General features: G+C 49.5%; 1 pseudogene; it reads right to left on the bottom strand.

The window, feature by feature from the left end:
• Nucleotides 1–3254, bottom strand: part of LOC130267771 (zinc finger CCCH-type antiviral protein 1-like) — a 32595-nt pseudogene extending 29341 nt beyond the window's left edge.
• Nucleotides 3255–13106: the final 9852 nt, after the last annotated feature.

Here is a 13106-nt window from a genome sequence, read left to right as displayed (position 1 = left end):
CACCTCCTCCTCCTGTACATTACTCCCTGGTCACCTCCTCCTCCTGTACATTACTCCCCGGTCACCTCCTCCTCCTCCTGTACATTACTCCCCGATCACCTCCTCCTCCTGTACATTACTCCCCGGTCACCTCCTCCTCCTTCTGTACATTACTCCCCGGTCACCTCCTCCTCCTTCTGTACATTACTCCCCGGTCACCTCCTCCTCCTGTACATTACTCCCCGGTCACCTCCTCCTCCTGTACATTACTCCCCGGTCACCTCCTCCTCCTGTACATTACTCCCCGGTCACCTCCTCGTCCTGTACATTACTCCCCGGTCACCTCCTCCTCCTCCTGTACATTACTCCCCGGTCACCTCCTCCTCCTGTACATTACTCCCCGGTCACCTCCTCCTCCTGTATATTACTCCCCGGTCACCTCCTCCTCCTGTACATTACTCCCCGGTCACCTCCTCCTCCTGTACATTACTCCCCGGTCACCTCCTCCTCCTGTACATTACTCCCCGGTCACCTCCTCCTCCTCCTGTACATTACTCCCCGGTCACCTCCTCCTCCTCCTGTACATTACTCCCCGGTCACCTCCTCCTCCTCCTGTACATTACTCCCGGTCACCTCCTCCTCCTGTACATTACTCCCCGGTCACCTCCTCCTCCTCCTGTACATTACTCCCCGGTCACCTCCTCCTCCTCCTCCTGTACATTACTCCCCGGTCACCTCCTCCTGTACATTACTCCCCGGTCACCTCCTCCTCCTCCTGTACATTACTCCCCGGTCACCTCCTCCTCCTGTACATTACTCCCCGGTCACCTCCTCCTCTTCCTGTACATTACTCCCCGGTCACCTCCTCCTCCTCCTCCTGTACATTACTCCCCGGTCACCTCCTCCTCCTGTACATTACTCCCCGGTCACCTCCTCCTCCTGTACATTACTCCCCGGTCACCTCCTCCTCCTCCTCCTGTACATTACTCCCGGTCACCTCCTCCTCCTGTACATTACTCCCTGGTCACCTCCTCCTCCTGTACATTACTCCCCGGTCACCTCCTCCTCCTCCTGTACATTACTCCCCGGTCACCTCCTCCTCCTGTACATTACTCCCCGGTCACCTCCTCCTCCTTCTGTACATTACTCCCCGGTCACCTCCTCCTCCTTCTGTACATTACTCCCCGGTCACCTCCTCCTCCTGTACATTACTCCCCGGTCACCTCCTCCTCCTGTACATTACTCCCCGGTCACCTCCTCCTCCTGTACATTACTCCCCGGTCACCTCCTCCTCCTGTACATTACTCCCCGGTCACCTCCTCGTCCTGTACATTACTCCCCGGTCACCTCCTCCTCCTCCTGTACATTACTCCCCGGTCACCTCCTCCTCCTGTACATTACTCCCCGGTCACCTCCTCCTCCTGTATATTACTCCCCGGTCACCTCCTCCTCCTGTACATTACTCCCCGGTCACCTCCTCCTCCTGTACATTACTCCCCGGTCACCTCCTCCTCCTCCTGTACATTACTCCCCGGTCACCTCCTCCTCCTGTACATTACTCCCCGGTCACCTCTTCCTCCTCCTGTACATTACTCCCCGGTCACCTCCTCCTCCTCCTGTACATTACTCCCCGGTCACCTCCTCCTCCTCCTGTACATTACTCCCCGGTCACCTCCTCCTCCTCCTGTACATTACTCCCCGGTCACCTCCTCCTCCTCCTGTACATTACTCCCCGGTCACCTCCTCCTCCTGTACATTACTCCCCGGTCACCTCCTCCTCTTCCTGTACATTACTCCCTGGTCACCTCCTCCTCCTCCTCCTCCTCCTGTACATTACTCCCCGGTCACCTCCTCCTCCTGTACATTACTCCCGGTCACCTCCTCCTCCTGTACATTACTCCCCGGTCACCTCCTCCCCCTGTACATTACTCCCGGTCACCTCCTCCTGTACATTACTCCCCGGTCACCTCCTCCTCCTGTACATTACTCCCCGGTCACCTCCTCCTGTACATTACTCCCCGGTCACCTCCTCCTCCTGTACATTACTCCCCGGTCACCTCCTCCTGTACATTACTCCCCGGTCACCTCCTCCTGTACATTACTCCCCGGTCACCTCCTCCTCCTGTACATTACTCCCCGGTCACCTCCTCCTCCTCCTGTACATTACTCCCCGGTCACCTCCTCCTCCTCCTGTACATTACTCCCCGGTCACCTCCTCCTCCTCCTGTACATTACTCCCCGGTCACCTCCTCCTCCTCCTGTACATTACTCCCCGGTCACCTCCTCCTCCTCCTGTACATTACTCCCCGGTCACCTCCTCCTCCTCCTGTACATTACTCCCCAGTCACCTCCTCCTCCTCCTGTACATTACTCCCCGGTCACCTCCTCCTCCTCCTGTACATTACTCCCCGGTCACCTCCTCCTCCTCCTGTACATTACTCCCCGGTCACCTCCTCCTCCTCCTGTACATTACTCCCCGGTCACCTCCTCCTCCTCCTGTACATTACTCCCCGGTCACCTCCTCCTCCTGTACATTACTCCCCGGTCACCTCATCCTCCTCCAGTACATTACTCCCCGGTCACCTCCTCCTCCTGTACATTACTCCCCGGTCACCTCCTCCTCCTCCTGTACATTACTCCCCGGTCACCTCCTCCTGTACATTACTCCCCGGTCACCTCCTCCTCCTCCTCCTGTACATTACTCCCCGGTCACCTCCTCCTCCTCCTGTACATTACTCCCTGGTCACCTCCTCCTCCTCCTGTACATTACCCTCTGGTTACCCACCTTATATTCGGCCAGCACTTGCCCCGCAGGTAGTTTCGGCACAGGTGCAGTTTGTCGCATTCCTCCTCTTGTATATTTTCCAGATATTTGTCGCAGGTCCTCATGGGGCTCTGGGCCAGGACCATCTCTCCAGCCTGAGGGAACTTTTCGGGTTCATCCTGTAGGATTTCCTCTATCTGCTCGGTGGAAAGCTTCAGGAATATTGGCAGCAAACTCCTGGGCAGTCGCCCCCCACGTGAGCACAGCACCTTGGTCAAGAAAGTGCTGACTGCGGGGTCCGACATGATCCTGGGGCCCTTGTTTGTGGCCCATGGACGTTGTGCTCAGCTCTGGGTACCTGGACAGCTATAGCTTCCTCAATGCTGAGACAAATGTTCCTCCTCCTTTAGAGGGTGGATCCTTCCCGGAAGAAACAAAATGAAACTTCATCGAAGTTGTTTATCCCCGGCAGTTATACAGTCACTTACCGTAGATTTACCAATCATGTCTCCTCCAAATACCTAACGACATGTGTCCCTGCTCTGAGCTACGCCAGCGGCTACACAGTGCTGGGAGCAGCTTTGTCTGAGCAGAGGACATACAATATATTCCTCCTGCCCAACTCTTCTGGAATCTAGACAGTGGACAACGATGTATATAGATTGCTGCTTACTTAACCCCCCACCCCCTCGGCTGCTCAACATCACCACTTAACCCTTTGGGGGCCATACAGTAACAGCCATCTCTATATATACCTCTACTTACTGTATGTTCTGGGGGCTGAACTCTTACCCCTGCCTGCTCCTGTCTATATCTTCCCCTTGTACTGGGGCCTCTAGGGAATCAGTTGATGGTCACTAGAGGCTGCACGAGAGCTGAAGATACAGCCAGGTGTGGGGAGGAGTAAGAGTTAGACTGTGTTTCCACAAAATATTTTTAACCTGCATTATTTTTTGTTTGTTGTAACGTTACGTTGGGCAGGGAATAGTGCAATCTTGGCCATCCGAGCAGAGCCAGGTTGAGTCATTACAGTACCTCCTCCCTTTTATGAGGGGCCCCAGGGCCCCCCAATAACCTGAGAGGATAAAGGCCTTTAATGTCCTCATCCGTATCTTCCTCCTCATTATCACACCAATCATTGGTGTCTTCCAGAATCCTCATCACCTGTCACAGAATCGACATCTACATTTTTGACTCCTAAACACCCCCAGATGTAAAAATCGGTTCAATAAGTTAATACCCCCTGAGGAACATTAACAGGCTTAGAGTGATGTGAAGCAAGACATACCTGTGTGCCCAAGTGGTCTCCATTATGACTACTTGGACGCAGATGCGTGACACGGGATCTGATTAAATTAGTATTCTCTACAGTAAAAGCAAAGATTATCGACTAGACAGAATCTCTTGTGCGCCTCTTAAAGGGGTACTCCAGTGGAAAACAATATATTTTTTAAATCAACTGATGCCACTAAGTTAAACAGATTTGTAAATTACTTCTGTTTAAAAATCTTAATCCTTCCAGTACTTATCAGCTGCTGTATGCTGCAGAGGAAGTTGTATTTCTTTCTGGAGTTCTCTTCAGTCTGACCACAGTGCTCTCTGCTGACACCTCTGTCTATGTCAGGTACTGTCCAGAGCAGCAATATTTGCTATTGGGATTTGCTTGTACTCTGGACACTTCCTGACATGGACAGAGGGGTCAGCAGAGAGCACTGGGGTCAGACAGAAAAGGATTTCAGAAAGAAATACAACTTCCTCTGGAGTATACGAGAGCTGAGAAGTACTGGAAGGATTAAGATTTTTAAACAGAAGTAATTTACAAATCTGTTTAACTTTCTGGCACCAGTTGATTTAAAAAAAAAAAAAAAAAAAAAAAAAAAAAACATTTTTTCCACCGGAGTACCCCTTTAAGTCAAGCTGAGAGTAACAGTCCATTCCTGTCTGCGTTCAGTGGCTTGGGGGGGGATTGTTAGGGGTTGTAGGTTTCCAACATGTCCTTAAAGGGGTACTCCACTGGCCAGCATTCGGAACTAAATGTTCCGAACGCTGTTTTCACGCTGTGGGGGTCGGCCACACCCCTCGTGAAGTCACGACCACGCACCCTCAATGCAAGTCCATTGGAGAAGGCGTGGTGGCCACCCCGCCCCCTCCCATAGACTTGCATTGAGGGGCATGGACGTGATGTACCGAAGGGAATGGCCGACCACCGCAACGCGAAAACAGCGTTCGGAACATTTATTTCCGAACGGTGGCCAGTGGAGTACCCCTTTCACAGAATCGGTGAAACCCAGCCTAAACGGTCAAATCAGGTCAGAGTCTTTCCACTTAGAAGCCACACGCCATTTCCGAAATTCGGTACAATATTCTTCTACGGGCTACGACCCTGTCTCAGACCCCTTAGCTGTAACTCTGCTAAAGCTGCCCTGTCAGATTGAACATATAAGAGACCCAAAGCAGAATAAAGCATCCACTGAGGATAATTCAGGGGCATCAGACACCCAGACTTGGGGACCCCCTTGCAAGAGGAACATCATAATCCCCAGGGTTCTACAGGAACAGAAACCGGGGTAGACGGCATTTGGCACGGGACGCCTCTAACTTCCGAATCCTTCCAGGCAAACCATGAATAAACAGCTCCTGATTACGGGGCTTCTCAGTCAAATCCTGGACCAACTTAGTCATAGACTGGGTTGTCTATTGCTGGTCCCACTAAATCCTCGGCTAGCAGGAAAAGTCCTTGCATCTGGTCCCCTATGGCAGGAAGAGACCCCATAGCGAAACTGATGGCACCAGAGCAAGTAAGTTAGGCCTGTGATAATGTAACGTCTTGTTGGGCAGGGAACAGTGCGACCCTGCTCTCACCCAGATCCATTATCTCTGCCTACTTGACTTATCGCCCTAAGTGACGGTTCCACAACTTGGAGCCGGTCCCCTCACGAGCACAGTGCTCTCTGCTGACACCTCTGTCCATTTTAAGAACTGTCCAGAGCAGCATATGTTTTCTATGGGGATTTTTCTCCTGCTCTGGACAGTTCTTAAAATGGACAGAGATGTCAGCAGAGAGCACTGTGCTCGTGATGTCAGCAGAGAGCTCTGTGTTCCAAAAAGAAAAGAATTTCCTCTATAGTATTCAGTAGCTAATAAGTACTGGAAGGATTAAGATTTGTATAAGTAATTTACAAATCTGGGATAATGGAGTATGTGCAGCTCACAGGAATAATATGCGAGGTTAACAGAGAGACTCTCACAACCTAATGAGAATAAAGGAGAAAATAGATTACTCAGTCCTCAGCTTTACCACTCAAAACCGTGTATGGTGGATGGAAAGAAATATGCTTCAGGACCAATTAATTATGTAATATATTTAATATAAAGCAATAAAAATCCTAAAAAGTCACAGCTGTAGGGCCCTACGAATGTGGATATAGATACAATTATTAATAATTATATTTATCACAAATATTGGATGAGCCCTGGAGAGTAGATATGATGCTCACATCCAATGAACCATATAGGTAAATGATATACCGTGTTATATATTTAGCAAAACAATAGAGCAACAATACAGATGTTAAAGGGGTACTCCGGTGTAAACCTTTTTTCTTTTAAATCAACTGGTGGCAGAAAGTTAAACATATTTGTAAATTACTTCTATTAAAAAATCTTAATCCTTCCTGTACTTATTGGCTGCTGAATACTACAGAGGAAATTCTTTTCTTTTTGGAATGCTCTCTGATGACATGACGAGCACAGTTTTCTCTCCTGACGTTATTATAATAATAATAACACTTTATTTATTGTTGTCCTTAGTGGGATTTGAACCCAAGTCCCCAGCACTGCAAGGCAGCAGTGCTAACCACTGAGCCACCATGCTGCCCTTAGCAGACATCTGCTATGCATGGTTGCTAAAATGGACAGAGATGTCGGCAGAGAGCACTGTGCTCGTGATGTCATCAGTGTTCCACAAATAAAGGGATTTCCTCTGTAGCATTCAGCAGCTAATAAGTACTGGAAGGATTAAGATTTTTTAATAGAAGTAATTTACAAATATGTTTAACTTTCTGACACCAGTTGATTTAAAAGAAAAAAGGTTTTCACCGGAGTACCCCTTTAAATGATGTGTCCCTATAAAAAATATGGCAGCAGTGGGATACAACAGCAATATGTAAATGCAGCAGCAATAACCAAGCAAAGCAAAGTATAGTAACAGTGTAACCATATATTGACAATGTAACGTGCCGGCTTGGGAAAAAATCTGGAAATTATCCTGTAAATAAATGGAAGAAAAAGAAACCAGTCATATGTAGCAGAGTCAATCCTGCAAAGAAAATTCAGTACTGAGTGTTTGAAAAAGTTCTGTGCGGGAGGAGAATCATAAACCCCACATGGAGGCTAGGAGTCCGGCTAATGTGACCTGCAGCGCCAAGAAGTTACAAAAGTGACACCGAAGTGCCACTCACCCACGCCGCGCTGGTCCCGGTGTCTGGGATGTCCTGCTCTAGCTAAGAACGGCGGCAGCACCGGCAAGTGCAGTCGCCACCGCGAGCTCCCGGCGTGTGACGTAGCGGGTGGATGGTCACGTGTCGGGCAGTCAGCTGGTCCGATGAAAGAAGGGCGGTGCATTGCAGTGGATTGCAATTTGCCATAGAATGTAATGTTAGACTCAGCACTGTTCTCGGCTTGAGCGCTCCGCCTCCATTACATTCTATAGGCTGACACTCGCACACCAGCCCCCAACCATTGGTAACTGTGGGGGCTGGGGGTGTGCGAGTGTCAAGTGACATATTTAATAGTCACTGTATCGCTACTCACTGCAGTCTCACTTGGGTTATCACAGGGAGAGAGGATCTCCTCTCCCTGTGATAACCCGAAGCTTCGACCGATGGCGCTCGGGATGCTCACCATTCTGTTCCTCGTTCCCTGATAGTTATCAAGGGATGAGGGGCAGAACGGGCATGAAGCTGCGCTGGCGGGCAAAGGGGTCCCGCTAGTCGCAGCGCTGACCAATGGCGCTCGCCGGGGGCACTCAATCGATAGCGCTGGCGGATGACATTAAACAATACCGCTGACGGGCACAGCGGTACTGACCGATGGCGCTCGCCAGGGGCACGCGATCGATAGTGGGTGACATTAAACAGTAAATACAGTGAAGAGCATATGGCTTAGCTTGTGTGGCCCGATTTGCTAAATATATAACACGGTATATCATTTACCTATATGGTTCATTGGATGTGAGCATCATATCTACTCTTCAGGGCTCATCCAATATTTGTGATAAATATAATTATTAATAATTGTATCTATATCCACATTCGTAGGGCCCTACGGCTGTGACTTTTTAGGATTTTTATTGCTTTATATTAAATATATTACATAATTAATTGGTCTAGAAGCATATTTCTTTCCATCCACCATACACTTTTTTGAGTGGTAAAGCTGAGGACTGAGTAATCTATTTTCTCCTAATTTACAAATCTGTTTAACTTTCTGGCACCAGTTCATTAAAAAAAAAAGTTTTCCACCAGAGTACCCCTTTAAAGTCTTGTCCACAGTGCTCTCTGCTGACACCTCTGTCCGTGTCAGGAACTGTCCAGAGCAGCATAGGTTCACAATGGGGATTTTCTCCTCCTCTGGACAGTTCCCGATACAGACAGAGGTGTCAGCAGAGAGCACTGTGGACAAGACTTTAAAGGGGTACTCTGGTGGAAACCTTTTTTTTTTTTTAATGAAAATTCAAAGAGAAAAGAATTTCCTCTGTAGCATACAGCTGCTAAAAAGTACTGGAAGGGTAAAGATTTTTTAATAGAAGTCATTTACAAATCTGTTTAACTTTCTGGTACCAGTTGATTTAAAAAGAAAATGTTTATCACCAGAGTACCCCTTTAACACACAGATATAGAATGGTAAACTAGAGGAGTCAAAAACCAAGAGGACTGCAGACTACCAAAACCAGGAGACCAAGGGTTAACCGTATACTAAGCCTGAGTCACAATAAGAAGAGATCAAAATAAGCAAAGAGTAAACAAGATCGTGTTCAGAAGAGATTTCCCTATCACAGGTAATAAAGCGATACAACGAAACAGGGTGTGAACGCCACAGTAGAATACCATAGGCCATTTGCTGCCGATTGGCCCGGGCCTCGCCGAACTATACATAAGCTTTAGCCAAACACCAGAAGAATGAACCTTACGAGGTCGAGTCAATACAATTATAGTACAAATGTAAGAACACGGCCTTCTAGCACTGTCTAAGCACCCAACATTTCTTTTGTTCTCTTTTTTTTTTTGTCTTTCCGATTCCCAAATACAGACGAATTCTTCGAATTTGAAGACTACATCAATGACCAGAGGGGTTTTTACCTTTATTATTAAAATGGCCAATGAGGGGAACGGGGGCATTTTTTTTTTCCAAAAATTTTTTTTTACATTTTAAATTTTTTTTTTTTACCAGTGGTGTTTTTTTTTTCTTTTCCCAAATCGCTGTTGGATAGATGACGCTTATTACTAATTTGGGGCTTAGCATTAGCTCAAAAAAGGGCTAGCTTTACCTCCTATTACCCTGATGTCCATGTAAAACGGATAAAAGCAGATCCAGGCATGCGGCCTCTTGTTTTTTTTTTTTTTTTAAAACAAGAACGCTATATACTGTTAGTTTATAATGCAGTATATCATGTTTCTCTGGACCTTCGGCGTCTTCAGGGGTACTGAAATGGGACACGCCAGATGCATCGGGATGTATCGTGATTTATTCCTTATGTCCTGTCCAATGGTTGGGGAAAAGGACCTTCCTAGAGCAGTGCTTCCCAACCAGGGTAACTCCAGCTGTTGCAAAACTACAACTCCCAGTATGCCCGGACAGCCTTTGGCTGTCCGGGCATGCTGGGAGTTGTAGTTTTGCAACAGCTGGAGGCACCTTGGATGGAGGGTTTTCATTTAATTGAGACGCAGTAACAGCAGATAGCCCGTAGGTGGTGCTGTTTCATATGATTTGTGCATATTATCGATGTAGTAATACAAGCCGGCCTGCAGGTGGTGCTGTTAGATAATGTCAATATCATTGAGATGCAGTATGATTAGACAGCCTGCAGGTGGTGCTGTTAGATAATGTCAATATCATTGAGATGCAGTAAGATTAGACAGCCAGCAGGTGGTGCAGTAATATTTGGAGATAAAAATACATAAAACACATTATATAATATAAATGACACGGCTGTAGGATAAAGCATTGTGGAGGACAGATCAACAGCTTATCTCTGAGAATCCTGATTTACATAACCTACTGGGCTCTGGTGGTAAGGAGAACGGAGACCTAAGACATTACAGACATGGCACCCGCAGGGTTACTGAGCAACCAATGTGAATCCACCAGAATAGGAGAGTGCGGCCTGATGATCAGGTCACTAAGGGTTAAAGGGGTTTTCCAATCTCAGCTTTTTATCCACTTCAGTCCATAGGATCGAGGGGTTACAAGCTGATCAGTGGGGTCCGATTGCAGGGACCCCTGGAAATCACAAGAACAGGGACATAAAAAGGACATGTAGCACAGGGAGAGGAGGGTACAGGAGGACATGTAGTACAGGGAGAGGACGGTACAGGAGGCCATGTAGTACAGAGAGGACGGTACAGGAGGCCATGTAGTACAGGGAGAGGACGGTACAGGAGAACGTAGTACAGGGAGAGGAGGGTACAGGAGGACATGTAGTACAGGGAGAGGAGGGTACAGGAGGACATGTAGTACAGGGAGAGGACGGTACAGGAGGACATGTAGTACAGGGAGAGGACGGTACAGGAGGCCATGTAGTACAGAGAGGACGGTACAGGAGGCCATGTAGTACAGGGAGAGGACGGTACAGGAGGCCATGTAGTACAGGGAGAGGACGGTACAGGAGGACATGTAGTACAGGACGGTACAGGAGGACATGTAGTACAGGGAGAGGACGGTACAGGAGGACATGTAGTACAGGGAGAGGAGGGTACAGGAGGCTGTGTAGTACAGGAGGCCATGTAGTACAGGGAGAGGACGGTACAGGAGGCCATGTAGTACAGAGAGGACGGTACAGGAGGACATGTAGTACAGAGAGGACGGTACAGGAGACCATGTAGAACAGGGAGAGGAGGGTACAGGAGACCATGTAGTACAGGGAGAGGAGGGTACAGGAGGCCATGTAGTACAGGGAGAGGAGGGTACAGGAGGCCGTGTAGTACAGGAGGCCATGTAGTACAGAGAGGACGGTACAGGAGGCCATGTAGTACAGGGAGAGGACAGTACAGGAGGCCATGTAGTACAGAGAGGACGGTACAGGAGGACATGTAGTACAGAGAGGACGTTACAGGAGGACATGTAGTACAGAGAGGACGGTACAGGAGGCCATGTAGTACAGAGAGGACGGTACAGGAGGCCATGTAGTACAGGGAGAGGACAGTGCAGGAGGCCATGTAGTACAGGGAGAGGACGGTACAGGAGGACATGTAGTACAGGGAGAGGACGGTACAGGAGGCCATGTAGTACAGGGAGAGGACGGTACAGGAGGCCATGTAGTACAGAGAGGACGGTACAGGAGGCCATGTAGTACAGGGAGAGGACGGTACAGGAGGCCATGTAGTACAGGGAGAGGACGGTACAGGAGGCCATGTAGTACAGAGAGGACGGTACAGGAGGCCATGTAGTACAGGGAGAGGAGGGTACAGGAGGACATGTAGTACAGGGAGAGGAGGGTACAGGAGGACATGTAGTACAGGGAGAGGACGGTACAGGAGGCCATGTAGTACAGGGAGAGGACGGTACAGGAGGCCATGTAGTACAGAGAGGACGGTACAGGAGGCCATGTAGTACAGGGAGAGGACGGTACAGGAGGCCATGTAGTACAGGGAGAGGACGGTACAGGAGGACATGTAGTACAGGGAGAGGAGGGTACAGGAGGACATGTAGTACAGGGAGAGGAGGGTACAGGAGGACATGTAGTACAGGGAGAGGAGGGTACAGGAGGACATGTAGTACAGGGAGAGGACAGTACAGGAGGCCATGTAGTACAGGGAGAGGACGGTACAGGAGGCCATGTAGTACAGAGAGGACGGTACAGGAGGCCATGTAGTACAGGGAGAGGACGGTACAGGAGGCCATGTAGTACAGGGAGAGGACGGTACAGGAGGCCATGTAGTACAGGGAGAGGACGGTACAGGAGGACATGTAGTACAGGACGGTACAGGAGGACATGTAGTACAGGGAGAGGACGGTACAGGAGGACATGTAGTACAGGGAGAGGAGGGTACAGGAGGCTGTGTAGTACAGGAGGCCATGTAGTACAGAGAGGACGGTACAGGAGGCCATGTAGTACAGGGAGAGGACGGTACAGGAGGCCATGTAGTACAGAGAGGACGGTACAGGAGGACATGTAGTACAGAGAGGACGGTACAGGAGACCATGTAGAACAGGGAGAGGAGGGTACAGGAGACCATGTAGTACAGGGAGAGGAGGGTACAGGAGGCCATGTAGTACAGGGAGAGGAGGGTACAGGAGGCCGTGTAGTACAGGAGGCCATGTAGTACAGAGAGGACGGTACAGGAGGCCATGTAGTACAGGGAGAGGACAGTACAGGAGGCCATGTAGTACAGAGACGGTGGTACAGGAGGACATGTAGTACAGAGAGGACGTTACAGGAGGACATGTAGTACAGAGAGGACGGTACAGGAGGCCATGTAGTACAGAGAGGACGGTACAGGAGGCCATGTAGTACAGGGAGAGGACAGTGCAGGAGGACATGTAGTACAGGGAGAGGACGGTACAGGAGGCCATGTAGTACAGAGAGGACGGTACAGGAGGCCATGTAGTACAGGGAGAGGACGGTACAGGAGGCCATGTAGTACAGGGAGAGGACGGTACAGGAGGACATGTAGTACAGGGAGAGGAGGGTACAGGAGGACATGTAGTACAGGGAGAGGACGGTACAGGAGGCTATGTAGTACAGGGAGAGGACGGTACAGGAGGCCATGTAGTACAGGGAGAGGACGGTACAGGAGGCCATGTAGTACAGAGAGGACGGTACAGGAGGCCATGTAGTACAGGGAGAGGACGGTACAGGAGGACATGTAGTACAGGACGGTACAGGAGGACATGTAGTACAGGGAGAGGACGGTACAGGAGGACATGTAGAACAGGGAGAGGACGGTACAGGAGGACATGTAGAACAGGAAGAGGAGGGTACAGGAGACCATGTAGTACAGGGAGAGGAGGGTACAGGAGGCCATGTAGTACAGGGAGAGGAGGGTACAGGAGGACATGTAGTACAGGGAGAGGAGGGTACAGGAGGACATGTAGTACAGGGAGAGGAGGATACAGGAGGCCATGTAGTACAGGGAGAGGACGG

This window comes from Hyla sarda, chromosome 4, assembly GCF_029499605.1.
Source record: "Hyla sarda isolate aHylSar1 chromosome 4, aHylSar1.hap1, whole genome shotgun sequence".
Lineage (NCBI taxonomy): Eukaryota > Metazoa > Chordata > Amphibia > Anura > Hylidae > Hyla > Hyla sarda.
The sequence above is the reverse complement of the archived record's forward strand: the minus strand, read 5'-3'. Positions and strand labels throughout refer to the sequence as shown.